Source organism: Mytilus galloprovincialis, chromosome 13 (assembly GCF_965363235.1).
Source record: "Mytilus galloprovincialis chromosome 13, xbMytGall1.hap1.1, whole genome shotgun sequence".
Lineage (NCBI taxonomy): Eukaryota > Metazoa > Mollusca > Bivalvia > Mytilida > Mytilidae > Mytilus > Mytilus galloprovincialis.
In genome coordinates this window covers 3,323,552-3,342,026 of record NC_134850.1, presented here as the reverse complement: position 1 = coordinate 3,342,026, position 18,475 = coordinate 3,323,552, and positions in this window count along the sequence as shown.

Below are 18,475 nucleotides of genomic sequence, written 5' to 3'. Positions count from 1 at the left end.
AAGGCCTGGTCAAAATAGACTTGCCATAAGTAATTCCATTTCAAAATGTAAAAAGATGATCTTAATTATTTCAAATGAGTTTGTGAACAATGAATGGGCGAGTTATGAAGCTACTGTTGAAATTGAGCATTTTATTTGGTTACAAGCAAAAAAAATTGTTATAAGCTTGGAGAGTATTACCTATTCAGAAATACCGCAATGTGTAATGCAAATGGTGTCACCGGACGCCAATGACCACATTCGTTAAGCAGACACATTAAATGAAAATAACATTTTCTGGAAAACTTTGGATCTAGCCATGAAACGTTAGTGAAGATAACTTTGTCATTTACAAATCATTAAATTACGATATTAAATAATTTTTGAATTCATACTTTTTGAATTTATATATGCTGAGATATCTAAATTAGTGGGCTTTGTATTAGTATAAAAAAAAAAGAGAAAGACATCAATTTATCACATTTATCATACTTTTTTGTTAAATGGGGAACACTTACCACTAATACTTGTCGAATATTTTTTAAATCATGTAGAGTTAAAATTTTACATCTATTTGAAACGATAACTGTATTTATCAAAGTCTTCACACGAAAAAGGAAAGAGGAAGTACCAATATTCAACGCATCAATCACAAACATCCAAGTACCCAACGAAAAAGGAAAAGAGGAAGTACCAAAATTCAACGCATCAATCACCAACATCCAAGTACCCAACGAAAAAAAAAAAAAAAGGAAGTACCAAAACTCAGCGCATCAATCACCAATATTGAAGTACCCAACGAAAAAAATAAACAAAGATCACGTGACTGTCATTGGAAAATGTGAAATTATTTTGTACAATATGTGTTTGATATAAGTTCCTTGTAAACGTGACGCATACAAACCATGTGTATTTTGTTCAATGAAAATTAAATATTCTAACAGGATGTGACAACGTTGCATGCAATAGTAAAGTTTCATTTTTTTAAACGTTGACGTTTTTCTTTCATTTTAAATACCACTTCCTTATACCTAAATCTATTTTGTATAAAATTACCTATTTTAACAGGTAAACGAATTCGAACAAATTGAAATAAAGGTTTGAAATAGTAAAATTTCTTTTATTTAAAAATGTAACTGTTTGTGTCCTCTTATTAGATTCTAGATAACATACTTAACACTTCCACAAAATATCATTTGGAAAATCTAAAGTGAAATTTTTAAATAGCCATTACTGTTTTTATACGTATATATATATACATGTATATATATAATGATAGTGCATTGTTCTGGGGACACAAGCTACGAGATACATACAAACTTTTGTTCAATCATTTATTAAACTGAAATAAATACAATTCGCTATTAGCAGTCAGAATGCTTATATTTTGTCAAAATAAGCTAGAAAAACATCGATGATGAATTATTCACTTGCAAGAGAATAATAAGACCTCATTGAATTCGTATCCAATTGAACTTCAATTTAACCCTTTAGCTAGAGATGGATTATACATGACTAATGATTGTTATGATATATTCATTTGCATTAGGTCCATATATCTAGTTATATTTATATTTATATCGTGTTATGTGACAGTCGGTTGTTTTATTAGTCATCTCGATAGTTATTTAGATGGCGCTTAGACTAAAATACACACAAAACCAAGCTGCATGTTTTTAATCGCATGCCTTGTGAATTGCTTAGTTTTCATTCCGAAAAAAAAGTATTGAATTTATGGATCTCAATACATCGAGTATAAATAAATAGTTTTAGCATGGCATGATAAACATGATTATTATAGAAGAACTTACTTTTTGGCGATGAATGAGCCTCATCTTTAAAAATTATATGCACTAACAATTAAACAAAGGGAAGTATGATTGCCATTAAAACCACTGAAGACCACTAGAGACCAAATGAAATGCATATAAGTAACCAAAGATGCCCGTATGCACTTGCATTGCGCTTATCTTTAGTTACAAGAGTATACAAAAGTAATAACAGAGATGCTATAAGAAGAAAGTGAATTGTTACTAAAGTGTTCACTAATATTTGAAATTAATATCTTACATACAAAATTGAACAGATTTTAAAGAGATCGGTTATTGACTTTATTTCTATAAAAGTCACAGATAAGAAAATGTGGTATGAGTGCTAATGAAACTACTCTTTATCCAGTTCACAATTGAAGATGAACCCAGAAAAGCGCATCGGACGCACTAAATCATTAAACGTGTGTTTTTTTTTTAATTACAGCACTGGGTCGATACCTCTGCTGGTGGACAATCAGTCCCCGAGGGTAGCATCAGCTCAGTAGTCAGTACTACGTACGGTACTGACATGATTATAACAAACCTTTCTAAAATTGGCCATTGATAAATTTTGAAATAATAAAGAAACTAAGATTTCAACTCTCTCCGGCAAAGTTTACCTTAGATGGATTAGGCTTTATTTAGGTATTTTTTGTTATATACTTCTTCAACTGTTTCAGTATTTATACATCATCGGCTTTCTAATATTTGGCTCTGAACGTCACTGATAAAAGTAAATCTAGAAATGCGCTTAGGACTCATTAAATAATTAAACGTGTTGTTTTCAGTTTTTGTTTTTTGTAAAAAGTAAACCATTAAAGGCCAAGACCCGAATTCTGTTACTGTTACTGTGATGTATGACATGTATATGTAGAAAAAAATTAAATCAGTTTGCTTGATACTTATACAAGATTGAGTAATAGTATAGTAAGGAGTATACATCAATGAGACAGTTTTCACCAAGAAATGAAATACACATAATTTTCGTTTTTCTAATATATAATGACTATCTTTTTAAGATATTTTAAGATTTTTTTTAATGTTCCAAAACTAAGCTATCCTATACAGTAGCAGATGGCATTACATTAACACATATTATATACATGGTTACGTTTGTGAAATACTTGAGTGTAGTTTTGTTGTCCTACTGTTTAAACGTTATTGGTTATTCGTGAAATTTACCCCTTGATAACTATTTCCCATTTTAATTGATGTTGTGTGTAGCCTGGCCATTTGGGTTTGTACTGTTGTACAGCTCTTTGTTTTTGGTGATTTGTCATTTTTCTATGCCATTAGAGTATCAGTATGTTTTTGACTTATGAGTCTCAATATGTTCTTGGTGTCTTTCGCCTCTCTGGTTAGTTTAAAATCAAATTATGCTTGAGAAACTATTTTTTAAGTGACTATCTTTCTGACAGTAAACTCATCATAGATACAAGAATTAAATTTTGTATTAACGCAAAACGCACATTTCGTCTACCAAAGACTCATCAGTGGCGCTGGATATCCAAAAACAAAGGTCAAATAAATACGAAGTTGAACATTGTTGAAGAGCGTTAAATCCAAAATTCCTAAAAGTTGTGCCAAATACAGCTAAGGTAACCTATTTCCGAGGTAGAAAAGACTTGAATACACAAGCAATGTTGTTTGTTCCCTGTTTAAAGTACAATTAATTTGGATATAACTTGATCTATAGTTACTCAAATTATAACTTGGCGTTAAGATATCCACAACCTGCTATAATATATTTATATTTCCCTAATTTAAGTTCGGTGTGAACCAAGGCTTCGTGTTACTGAGATTTCTGTCAATGACATTTTATTCTTAGACATTTTGAACTTTTCTTCTTTGGATGATTTCCCATGTTACATTCAATGTGAAAAGGGGTCTGTGCAGTCAGAAAATGACCTTATTAATCGTGAAAATATGATTTTTTTATAAATTTGAGCAATTTCAAGAAAAAGTACAAATCAACAATTTTATTAAATAATATGGTCTGATATCCCTAACACCATGAAAAAAATGCGTTAAAGAAAACTTTCGTAATCAAGATTTAGATAAGCCTAAGACTGGAGATACTTTATTAAAAAAAAATCAGGTGTATTGTGAAAGCCAAATTTGTAAATGAAAACTAAGTAGATGAAGTTATCAACTACAAACAATCAAATTGTTGAAATGTGAAGAACTGTACTTACTGATACTACAGAATGGTCAGAATATTTCATGATAACAAAAAAGTCTTGTAGAGATGCTTATTTAAGAACCTTTCAAATAAAAAGATACCAGGTTATGTACATTTTGTAAACTTTGAGGAGAAACCATTAAACACCTGTTTTTTGAATGCCCAATAACATTTCAATTGTGGCAGTCTTTTTCAAATATTGTGAAAAAAAATGTTTGTAAACTTTGATCTCAACAAAGAGAATGTGTTTCTTGGTTGCAAACATGAAAGTTTATTATTGAATCTGCTAATCATACTAACAAAGAATTATTGATACCAATGTAAATTAAATGAAACAAAACCAAATGTGATTGAAATAAAGAATAAAATAAAGAAATATCAATTTCTTGAAAATCATATTGCCAAAAAAAAATGATCAAGTTCAAGTTTGTGGTCTCCTTTACATATAATATTTAATAAGTGTTGTTTTCATTTTATCTATGTTTAGTTAAGAGAAAAGAAATAATTTATAAACTATGAGCAAATTTATTTCTTTAAAAAAATTGTATTAAAAAGTAAGTCATGATACATATTGTAGAAAAACAGATGAGTGAAAGTATTAGTATTGAATGTGAGAAAGTCAGAGAGAGAGAGAGAGAGAGATAGTCACTAAACGTGTTAGTGAAACAGATGACGAAGAGGGCATTGCTAGTTAGATGAATGGATTACAGCAGCTGAAGGAAGCCATGAGAGATACCAAGAAGATCAAAACCCATAAGTCAAAGGGAAACTGGCAAACATTAATTGTCTTTCGGTTTTTATTGTCAAATTATTCGCAATTGCGTTGTCATTTGTATTTCGACTTATGAGATTAATTGTCCCTTTGTTGATTTCTACCCTTTTACTCTACACAAGAGACTATTGGTAACAATACGGCCTTCAACAGTGTGTAAAACCCTTAGTGTATTCATCATGTTCATTTCATATAATCTATTCTTTGATAATGTTCTAATTATCACATTGTGAAATTGTTTCATAATCTATAAGAATAGATGAGTTTATTGACCAAAATGAACAAGATATACATCGTATTGTAACAGAAAAGTAGCTACAATGATTGGTCAACCATGGTCCTTGAGAATATTAAGTTTCTGTCAAAAAATTTCTGTTTCTATTTAAATATCGTTATTCAATGTTTACCCAGTACCTAAGTTTATATTTCTCCAGACTAAAATGGTAAACACCAATTTGAATATAATTACTCTTATTAAAGTGATGTAAAAGTATGTATAGACACTTTTGTTGTTGGTATACCCGAACTTAAATGTATATCATTGTACACACGTAAGGTATCTTATATGTTTAAAGAGGTTTAACTTTTCCATCAACAATGTAAAAAGGCTTGCTCTTATTCAACAAGCTGTTAAACGATTTGTTTAAGAAACAGTTGATGCAAGTTATACATAACTATAGAGAGTCACTAAGCGTGTTAGTGAAAAAGTTGACGAAGAGGGCATTGCTTGTCAGATGAATGGATTACAGCAGCTGAAGGAAGCCATGAGAGATACCAAGAAGACCAAAACTCATAAGTCAAAGGGAAACTGGCAAAAATTAATTGTCCTTCAGTTTTTATTTTCAAGTGAGAGAGCTGAAAGATAAATCAAATACAATTTATATGTAACCTAAAATATTCTTATTGTTAAAAATTAATTAGTCAGAGATACATTTTGTTTATTGCTTTTTTATCTTCTGTATTTACCACTTTGCTCGGGAGTGAACAGGCATCTTTACTCACTAACATGAACTTATAAAAAAGAAGATGTGGTATGATTGCCAATGAGACAATTATCCACAAAAGACCAAAATGACATAGACATTAACAACTATAGGTCACCGTACGGCCTTTAACAATGAGCAAAGCCCATACCGTATGGTCATCTATAATAGGCCCCGATAAGACAATGTAAAACAATTCAAACGAGAAAACTAACGGCCTTAGTCTAGGACAGTATTAAGAATTTTTACTGGCAATCATACTTTTTTTTGTTAAAATAAGAATGTAACGTCTTTTTTTTATCATGTTCGTCATGCATTTAGAACTAAGACTTACCTATACTGATAACTTGTCTTGTTCTTAGGACTACTATTACATTTATTGACGAGAACAAGCAAAATCGAAATGCATATTATAAAGCAATAACTGAAAGGTGACATGAAATTTATTTATGATTTTTCCTCTTCGAATCTTGAATATTTTTTTTCAAGTCTGTGAGATTGACTGCAACCGAGGACACTTAAGATCTTAAGTGGTTGACTCAGTTTAAATGCAGCAATAATTTAGTAAATTTTGAATGATGAAACTTTTCTTTAAGGTTTCCATCAATTTTCAACAAGCGAGTTAGAAGAATTTGGAGGGCCTATACATGTTATATGAACAGAAAGACTGTTTGTGGTGTTCTTCAAAAGAGTGTCAGTTTTTTTTATTCTTCTATAGCATATGATATTAATTTTAGTCTGTATCTATAAGTATGAAATAACAACCTTTGGCTATGGAAGAATATTGGTTTAAATAAACAAAATGATATTCGAGTCGTACTTTCGAGATTTTGTATCTATCGCACTGCACAAAAATAGTTATACTGTTAAAATAAGACATTTCAGATACATTTTTGTAATACAGAAAAGATGAAAATAGGAGGTCTTATAACGGTAGGATTTTCTTTTATGCGTGTATTAGAATGGTGTCATTCATTTTAACCTATACTTCAAATATTTCGTACTTGTTTACATAATATATAAGGTAATGTTCAACAACTTAGATATTGATCTGAATATTGATATAAGGAAGTAGTATTTAAATGGGAAGAAAAACAAAGAACGTCGCTCTACTTCACATAATTTCTTAACCTTGTATTTAATGCAGTGTAACTACGTCCTTTTAAAATGTAAAACTATTAAATTTTTAAATAAACAGATATGTTTTGTATCATACACAAATATGCATACAATCAAGCATTTTTGTTTGAAAAAATGATCTGACATTTTTTTTTTTCATAACTTCAACCAGTTGTAACTAGTAATATAAAATTTGTATAAATGAAAGTAGAACTTTAAAAATTGTATGCGTCTGAAACACTCTTCTGGAGTTACCTGCATTATAAACACCAAATTCCAAAAAGAAAGACATGAAATAAGATCAATGAATAAGTCTTTGCATAAGTAGTCAGTTTATTCAATGATTTCACAATTATTACTTTTGTGTTAATTTTAATAAACATGTTAAAATAGTCTCGATACATTTGTACAGAAAGTCACATGTGATGTCATCTTATAAAATATTGAAATTTACGTATATTGACCAAAAGATGTCATTCCAAGCATAGTTTAAAAAAAAAAAAAACAACATCCCTGTCTTTATTCACGTTGCATGGCTTGATCTAGACATTTCCAGAAAATGTTATTTTCATTTAATGTGTCTGTTTTACGAATGTGATCGTTGGCGTCCAATGACATCATTTGAAGAACAAATTGCGGTAATTCTGTTTTGGTTATATTTTCCAGGTTTAAAACAATTATTCTTGCTTGTAAACCTAGGAAATGTTCAATTCCAACAGTTGCTTCATAGTATGCCCAGCCATTGTTAACAAACTCTTTTGAAATCACTAAGATTATCTTTTTGCATTTTGAAATTGAATTGTTTAAAGCAAAAAGTCTATGTTCTCCAGCAAGGGCATCACCTCTATCTAACAATAGAAGTTAATAATTTCGTCTCTCTTCGAGAAATAGGCGCAAAGGTCCATATACCCATTTATAGTCGCCATCGCAATAAGCTACATATGCATCATATTCAAGTGCTTCTTCTTTTGACTTCTGGAAAAGAGGATTGGTCATTCCGATAAATGAACAAATGTATTGTAGGTACATTTTGTAACAATACCCAACTAGAATGAATAAAAGAAGAACACCGAATAAAGTTGCAGAAAAAATTAACCATACTGTAATAATACATCTTATTCTCATAATTCGCAAGTGATTGTAAACGAAATTGGTTGTTGTAATATTTCCATCGTTTCCGACACACGAATAACTACCATTGATGTCAAGTTTCACGTTAGTAGTAAATAAACATTCTACTAAATTTAAAGAAGCACAAGTACAAACAAGAGGGTTGCCCGCTAATAAGACTGTCATTGTTTTATTTGATTTTCTAAATAGCACTTCAATGGCGTCAATCTCTTTAGTTGTCAAATATGCTATCTTGTTGTTTCTGTTAAGGACACTTAGATAGTTTAAGTCCTCCATACGTAACGGAATACTTGTGAATAATTTTCCTTCGAATATCAAAGTTTGAAAACTGTCTAATTGACTTTTAAATGTTGAAATTCTGAATCGGTCTGTAAATGCATTTCTTGAAAAGTCTATGTACTGCTAACGTTTCTGTCCAAGGAGAAATTTACTGTGATGATCAAATTTAAGACCGATACTTAGTGAAGAGCTTTTTATTATCAACTGTTCCAAATTGATGGCAGACTGAAGAAAGTTGTGATTTAAATGTACGCATTTGAATGTGAAATATTAAGTAATATTACGGATTACAAATGTGTCGAGGTTTGTGTTTGGATAACAACACAGAGATGTCAGTATATATTCAGGAAACTGCCGGGGTATATACGACGTTTTATTCCCAATTGAAATCTCAAACACGTCATCATAACACCGGTTACTATGTGACGTAGACAAAAGCTATCAGACTGTCAGAGGCTCACAGAGGGAAAATAATGTCGTGCTTCAGTCAATAATACATTTTTGATACAAAATCATGCATTTTACACTTTTAATACTTAAATTTAATGTTAAAAGTGTTGTTATAAATTATTACATACACGATAAAATTATGTTCACAGCAAATTAGAAAATCCTTCACCTATGCCGAACATATCAGGTTGGGTTTTTCAATATATATGTGTTGTCAACAAATACCTGCACTGGAAAATAACATTAAGTCAGGGATAATCCGTAATATATGTGTAATTCAGGTCTCAGAAAGGGTATATACTGTGACATTCCCGGCTTAGGGCTTATATCCCCTTCGCCTTCGGCTCAGGGGATATAAACTCTTAGCCGGGAATGTCACAGTATATACCCTGTCTTAGACCTGAAAACATACATTACCAAGTTCTGAAGTCCATTGAATGTGTAATTACAGTCAAACAATGAAGAGTATGCTAAATCAATTATTTGCAGGTCTTTAGCTCCTTTCAATGTAAGGTTGTTAATTGGGTTCCCTACTACGTTGATACAAGATATGTTCAGGATTACCTACTACTTTGATATAAGATATATTCAGGATTACCTACTACGTTGATACAAGATATATTCAGGATTCCTTACTACGTTGATACAAGATATATGCAGGATTCCCTACTACGTTGATACAAGATATATTCAGGATTCCCTACTACGTTGATACAAGATATATTCAGGATTCTCTACTACGTTGATATAAGATATATTCAGGATTACCTACTACGTTGATACAAGATATATTTAGGATTCCCTACTACATTGATACACGATATATTTAGAATTCCCTACTACGTTGATACACGATATATTCAGGATTTCCTACTACGTTGATACAAGATATATTCAGGATTCCCTACTACATTGATACAAGATATATTCAGGATTACCTACATGTACTACGTTGATACAATATATATTCAGGATAACCTACTACGTTGATACAAGATATATTCAGGATTCCCTACTACGTTGATACAAGATATATTCAGGATTACCTACTACGTTGATACAAGATATATTTACTAAATTTTATCATCGGTATAAAGACATCATTCGTAAATATAGCTCAACTTGCAGACTTCTAATACGTTCAGGTATTTCACATCCAATTTTTTCTGGAAATATTCTTTATAAAGCACAAAGGTGTCAGTTTTCACCTCAGAAACTTACAAAACCTTCGAATAGACTTATGAAGATGGGATATAATTACGATACTGTTGTCAAGTCATTAAAGATTGCATATTTTGGCGTTAATATTGAGTCACTGATAAGGTCTTTGCATCGGAACTAAACACATTTATTCTAAAAACAGTTGTTGGCATGACACGGGTTATGTTCTTCTCATATATGTTATGATGGTATGATACTAAACCCCTAACGGGAAGGATTGTGCCTGATGTTCATATGATGAAATCATAATCTTTCAGTCAGTTTAATTGAAGTCTGGAGCTGGCATGTCAGTTAACTGCTAGTAGTCTGTTGTTATTTATGTATTATTGTCATTTTGTTTATTTTCTTTGGTTACATCTTCTGACATCAGACTCGGACTTCTCTTGAACTGAATTTTAATGTGCGTATTGTTATGCGTTTACTTTTCTACATTGGTAAAAGGTATAGGGGGAGGGTTGAGATCTCACAAACATGTTTAACCCCGCCGCATGTTTGCGCCTGTCCCAAGTCAGGAGCCTCTCTGGCCTTTGTTAGTCTTGTATTATTTTAATTTTAGCTTCTTGTGTACAATTTGGAAATTAGTATGGCGTTCATTATCACTGGACTAGTATATATTTGTTTAGGGGCCAGCTGAAGGAGGGCCTCCGGGTTCGGGACTTTCTCGCTACATTGAAGACCTGTTGGTGACCCTCTGCTGTTGTTTTTTATTTTGTCGGGTTGTTGTCTCTTTGACACATTTCTCATTTCCATTCTCAATTTTAGGATTTCCTACTACGTTGATACAAGATATATTCAGGATTCCCTACTACGTTGATACAAGATATATTCAGGATTACCTACTACGTTGATACAAGATATATTCAGGATTACCTACTACGTTAATACAAGATATATTCAGGATTACCTACTACGTTTATACAAGATATATTCAAGATTTCAAGTGTCGAAGGAGACCATAATACAATATCTGGAGAATAAAATGGAGGAACAATGTTAAAGGATTTGTTGTCAAATAGATCAATATTATCACGTGTATGCTTTATTCCATCTATCTTAACTTTATTTTGAGTATATTGATTGTTGTTATCCGACATGTCTAATGTCTTCAGATGTGTAAACAAATTGAAAAACCATATTGTTAACAGCTGGTGAAAATCAAAGTCATTGTTACTTAAGTTTAAACTCTTCATACAATGTTTGTATTTCATCTTTTGAATGGCGTCGGCATTTGTCATGTTTATGCCATTGCAGGTCAAAGATAATTTCTTTACACAAATAAATCAGTTGTCATAATGAATTCACCATGTACTCTAAAATCATTGTTTAAATTTAGTTCATCCACTTGTCGATTTTCAAACACGTGCAAAGTATTTTATAGTTTCAGGAAACGTGCATTTGGAATTGCAAGACTGGACAGAAATCCTAATGGTGAAAAAGTATCTTTTTCTATCGTCATTAATTTGCCTTTTATCTCTAGATATTTTAATGGCGTCTTTGCAAAGGTATAAAACGAATAGTTGCGTAAAACATGAATTTTAATCTCACAATAAAAGTACTCAAGATTTTTAATGACAGATAATATATCTGCGAATGATCCATTTGATGGTCCACCATATGTAAACAACTTTTTTATATTTAAAACATCCGACCACACCTCTCTTGGATACGTTGACATCAAGTCATATGATATATGAAGTACTTGTAGTTCATCTAGTGGTCCAAATATATTCCCTACGAAAGGTGTTTATTAGATTATCGAATAAACTCAGTTCTTTTAAATGTGTTAAATTATCAAACGCTGATTGGTGGATTGATGTCACATGACGATCACTTATATCAAGCTGTGAATATTTAGTGTAAAGATTATTATTAGACAAATCTAATTATGTTGTGTTTGATAGACAATCTGTTGGTATATGTGTTAAGGGCATACGATACAATATTGAACCTGTATTTACAAGTTGATGAAAATTTGCATATCGGCTTTTTTTAACCTCATTAAATCAAATATGTAATAAAAAATATACCTTCATGTGCTACTTTTTGAGTAAAATGAGTTCGAAATTTTGTATATTTGCTCAAAATTCAGATTTGTGTCCGTATTTTCTTTTTCAAAAGAAAGACATAACTTTTTTGTTTTAAAAGATAAACACAAAATGTTTTGTTAAATAATCGGTAATTTCTGTATTTTATAAGAATCATTAAAAATTATGCAATTTTTATTCCGAAATAACTCTATATTTATCAAATGTTCATGAATAGAGTAAAAAATGTCATTTTTTTGCTGCATGTTTATCAAAATAAAAAAATTGCGCTATTTACAGTTTTATAAAATTTGGGTCACATAATCTCCTTGCAAAATGAAACAAATTGCTGTGTTAAAAAATAGGGGTCCATGCACTCGTTTTCAAATTAAATCAGTTTGAATGATAAAAATCAGTCGAAAAATGCATCTTTTCCAGATATGTCAGAGTTTGACGTCGCGAAAATAACATTTTACGTTAGCAACGTCATTAGATTCCCTGTAACTGTATCGTATGCCCTTAAGTTCTTTGAGCTCCAGTTACATCTTACATCCTTTTTGATTGTCACCATATTTAGTGTACATGGTGTAAAAGGATTTTAAATGCAAATAATAAAGCAGTGCGTAGGTGTTCTTAGTATATTTGATGGAATGAAAAACGAAAGCTAACATAACGATAATACACGTTTCTATCACAACTCTATAGCGGGATTTAGAAGATGTCAGGTAAATAATTTATCTGTTTACTTACATAGAAATCTGAAGTACAATGTGATGAAATGAATTTTGCTTGCATATTATCATAAGGTTCTTGTTTTACGTTTACAATAAACAAAAAAAGTGTATACACATACAAAAAAGTGTATGAGTACCAATGAGTTACAAAACTCCATTGAAGGCATAATGTATACAATGTAAGAAAGTATTAGATTAAAGCACGATTTTTCTAACAAAGAGCTTGGGTTAATAACTAACAGATGTTTTTTCAGTAGTAATTGTTGCAGCTCCTCATAGCTTGCTATTCGTTGTGAGCCACGGCTCCGTGTTGAATTACCAGAAAAAGATAGGGTATATCAGGGTAGCGACTGACGTCTGACTAAATAGTAGAATGGGGCTGAATATTGAAGTACTACTTTTAGAAAAATATCCCTAAAGTAACGAACTAGAGAAGTTCTCGCTCGGACACACACTCCATAATCTAGTATATTATAAGAGCATAAACATGAAGCACGGGGAGGCACTACAAGTAATCGATGCCTTGTTAAGACTGTTTAAAAAAAATACCAGATCCCTGGGATTTTATTTAACAAAACAAAACTATCCAACCAATATATTCAGGGAGAGATTACTCTAATAGAAAATATATTTAAATTAATTCAAACAAAATAGGAAAATTTTGTGCGACTTTTACAGTTTGAGTATGAAAAATAGTACGGTGACTAATACTTTAATAGGCGTCTTGTACATTGTTGTAGAAAAAAATCTATATTATGGAAGATTTTGAAGGAAATACGTTTTCACCAACGTTCCGTTTAATTTGTGTCTCTTATTTCTTTGTTTTGATTTGTAAGTCCACTTATGTATTGAAGAGGTTTTTTCCTGACGCAAATTCATTTATTTTGAACTTTACTCTACGAATATTTTTATTATATCACATCATCTGCATATTCAAATCTCGTTTAAGTTTAATGTTCAAAACAAATGTACCTGCGGAGAACTTAACTGTCAATAACATTAGTAAAGGCATTATAAATGTACAGTTTTGGATATAAACCCTTGAACAATGTTTTTACCATGTTTGTTTTAATTTTCTAATTACAGAAAATATAACACCAAACATATCACTAGCTCTGTATAACTATCTATGTCACAACATAGGAACAGAAGAATAGGAACAGAAGAACATGTTAAAACAATCAGATTAATGAACACGGTGAGAGATAATTTTTTAAGTAGCAAGTCATTAACATTTGTAACTAGTGGAAGCTATTGAGAAGGACTTGAAATGCGAGGAAGTGATTTAGATATAATGCAAGTAATAAAATCTATTAAGGTGAATGCGGATAAACAACCCGACTTTGATACAAATATAACTTATCTGTCCATGGATACAAACGATGTAAAACCTGGTTTTACTCAATTAAGGCTAGAATATAGCAGCAGTCAGTATGATTTGGAATGCTGTGAAGAACATAATGGTAAACATTATTTTTCGAGTGCATTATGGAAGGGAAATTTGTTATTGTTTGGGGATAAAGGCAAACAAATTCATGGACCATGTATAACTGACAAAAAAGGAGATTTTGATGTTGCCTTTTCTTTACATTGTAAAACGTGGATATCTTCTGCTGTGAGTTGGATAAAAAGATCAGGTAGCTCATGGCCTAGTCATAACGTCATACAAAGTATTTTAAAACACGGAGTACTTTTTGTACCGATCGGAGTTAAGGGCTCACCAAAAGAAGATCTAGAATGGCGAGTATCTTTTTCAGTGGCTGAAAAACTTCTAATTAATACATTAACTCACACCCAATTAATGTGCTATGCTCTCTTAAAAATAATTTTGAAAGATGTTATAGTAAATGATTCTAAATGTAAAGATTTACTCTGTTCATATTTCCTTAAAACAATAATTTTCTGGATATCTGAAGAACTACCATCATCTGTATGGAAGCCTGATAATCTTATTCGTAGTTTTATGCGATGTTTTAACAGGCTGGTTTATTGTGTCGAGCATTCAGTTTGTTTACATTACTTCATTCCAGAAAATAACATGTTCGAAAACAAAATAGAGGGCCGTACCCGTGATGTACTTTTAAAAACATTAAACACGTTACACAGCTATGGTTGGCGATGCATTTTATTTTCAGATCAAATATCTAACTTTGATGTATCGATGTGGAATTTTCCAATTGAACCATTTACATTATATGTGAATGACGTTAAGAAAATATTGCAATCCAGTATTTTGTATTCTGCAAATGTTTTTTTAGAAACTTATTCTGAGTTAGATATATTCAACACAGGATTATTACACAACATACGGTGTCACAACTTTTCACTAAAGCAATTATATGCATACTACACATCACAGAGGTGTAATATTCTAGCTCAACGTTTACCACTTGATGGTGCAATTATCAACAATAAATACCAATACAAACAGTACAAATCCTGTCTAAGTACTCTGCTAACAAATGTCTATCATGATGCTGTTTCTGGATGGCTTATGGTAGCTTCATTGTTTTACAAAACAAAGCAATACAGAAAAGCTTTATACATCATTAGGCATTCTATGTCGAAATGTACTCCCGATAAACTGTTCTTCGGAATGACTCTGTCAGATAATCATTACCAGTCACTTAAACTGCTGTCATTCAACAAGAAGAGTGTTGTTTATCTTCTGAAAATAATATTCGTAGATCTTATACGATTTAATGTGAATTCAAGGTTAATACCAGACGAACTTTTAATGGAGGGATGGAAAATACATTATTTAATTCCATCCACAGTGTATGTCTATTTCCTTAGTGTTCTTTGTCATTATCACCTCAATCATGTTAGACATTGTCAGGATTCTATTCAAGATTTAAAACTTGTCATTGAAGAACGATATTTGATGCCAGATTTAAAGTGTACAGCGGAGGCCTACACTTTATTGGGAATTGCTTTACAATTATTTGGCGACAAGGAATCCGCCGAACAAGCTTTTTTACAATCTTTAGCAATCTCTCCCGATGAATTGTACAATTCTGCAGCAAGGAGACTTTTGTAATGCTGTGACATTGATAAAAGTCACCACTAGTTTGCGAGTGAATTATATAAAAAAAATTATTTTGTTTGGAAATGATATGCGCATGAAAATTCATGGACCGTGTTAAACTGATGAAAAAAGAACTGATGCCTTTGCTTGCTTTCTACATTGTAAATCGTGGGTATCTTCTGCAGTACATTGGATAACACGATCAAGAAACTCATGGCCAAGACAAAATGTCAAGCAAAGTATTATATACCACAGGGTAGTTTTTATACCGATAGGAGTTCATGGATCACCTAAAGAAGATTTAGAATGGCGAATATCTTTTTTTAATGGCGGAGATGTTTCTTTTTTTTTCTTCTTAAAATACATTTACACACAACTTATTACGTATATATATATATATACTGTGTTAAAAAATATTTCACAAGATGTTATTTCAAAATACTGTGAATGTAAAGACTTACTCTGTTCTTATTTCCTGAAAACAATTATTTTCTGAAGAACTACCATTATTTGTATGGAAGCCAGATAATCTTAGACTTTGTTTTAGGCTAGTCTATTGTGTCGAGCACTCTGTTTGCTTACGTTACTTCATTTCAGAAAACAACATGTTCGAGAACAAAATAGAGGGTCATGCTCGTAAAATACTAATAGAAAAATTGTATACATTGCTTAGCTATGGTTGGCGATGCATCTTATTTTCAGATCAAATATCTAACTTTGATGTGTTGCTATGGAATTTCCCTATCGAACCATTAAACTCATATGTAAATGGTGTTCAGAAAATAGTACAATCCGAAATGTTGTTTTATGCATATCATTCAGAACTTTATTTTCAATACAGGATTATTAAACACAATATTGTGTCAACAATCTTCATTTAAACACATATTGCATATCACAGTGGTGCAAATATACAAGCTCAACGTTTACCACTTGATGGTCCAATTGTCGATATACCAATACAAACAGTACAAATCGTGTCTAAGTAATCTGCTAACAAATATCTATCATGACGCTGTATCGGGATGCCTATTGATAGCTTCGTTTTTTTACAAGAGAAAACAATACAGTTAAGCTTTACACATCATACGGTACTCTTTATTGAAATGTACAGCGAGAAGAGTGTTGTTAATCTGTTGAAAATAATGCTTGTGATTGTATACGATTTACCGGATATTCAACATTACACCAGATGAACTTTTAATGGAGGGATGGTATTTTACATGTCCATTTCCTCCCACAGCATATGCTTATTTCCTTAGTTTTCTATGTCATGTTCACCTCAACAATGTAAGGCAGTGTTAGGATATCATTGATGGTCTACAACTTGTTACAACAGAAAAGTATTTGATAACAAATTGGAATGCATGGGGGGCCTTCACTTTATTGGAAATTGCTATAAAATTATAAAGCGACAAGAATATCCATGCGAAAGAATTGCATCGGTCTGTTGAAATTTTTCAAATGCATTGCGCAAATTTGCTGCAAAGAGACTTTTATTATTGAAATTGAATATTTGTGCATTCTGTTGAACTTATATTTGTGCATTTTTGTACCTATAAGTTAAAATAAGTTATTAGAACTATGTTTGTGATAAAAGAGATGAGAGATGGAGCATACGAAATTCATATTGAGATGCATAGATCGCTTATGATATACACTATACCTCGCCACCTACATGTACTAGCTGCTGTAGGATGAAAATAAAAGGTGTTCATTAGATTATCGAATAAACTCAGTTCTTTTAAATGTGTTAAATTATCAAACGCTGATTGGTGGATTGATGACACATGACCATCACTTATGTCAAGATATCTAAGCTGTGAATATTTAGTGAAAGTTTTCCTTTATATAATGTCAAGATTATTATAAGACAAATCTAATTATGTTGTGTTTGATAGACAATCTGTTGGTATATTTGTTAAGTTCTATGAGCTGCAGTTACATCTTACGTCCTTGATAGTTAATGTAATATCACAATGATTCGGTAACACATAAGAACTGACAACAATAATCCAAATAAACAATAGAAATTGACAGAAAATTGTTTCGAAAAAATCTTCGATAACAACTGCTGAATATCACTGTTAGATTATAAGAATGATAATGTTATTTCAAAAGTTTAAAGTTGTATTTAAACACAACAAATATAACAAGCCATGCAAAACTTTAAAAAACAAATAGTAAACCTATCAGATATCAATATAATTAAGTGTCTTATAGCTGGACAAAACAATTAAATATTTGTGTTGTCCAAAATGTAAACCCACATTAAAAAATGACAATAGAATGTGACGATTGTTTTGTTCATTGTTCACAAAACATTAGTTGGCATACATAACAGACATGAAGTAATTACTTCATATACGGCCCTTGATAACACAATCGACAAATGACAGCTTAAACTCAAATTATCGTATACTATGAGAAATGAATTACACATATATTATGGATTAATGTTATTTTCCAGTGCAGGTATTTGTTGAACATTCACAATGCATCATGTATATTCATTACATGTTGATTGTTTCTTTAAGATTTTGAGTAATCAATTTGAATGCACCTTTTTTTTATTTTAATAATCTTTTTCCGTTAAAAAATAGTTTCCATAAAGTTTTAAGATATCATATCATGTGTTTTTTATGTGTGTGTGGCTTTGTTGTTTACAACACATATATTGAAAAACCCAACCTGAGATGTTCGGCATACGTAAGGGATTTTCAAATTTCTTGTGAATATAATTTTATCGTGAATGTGATAAT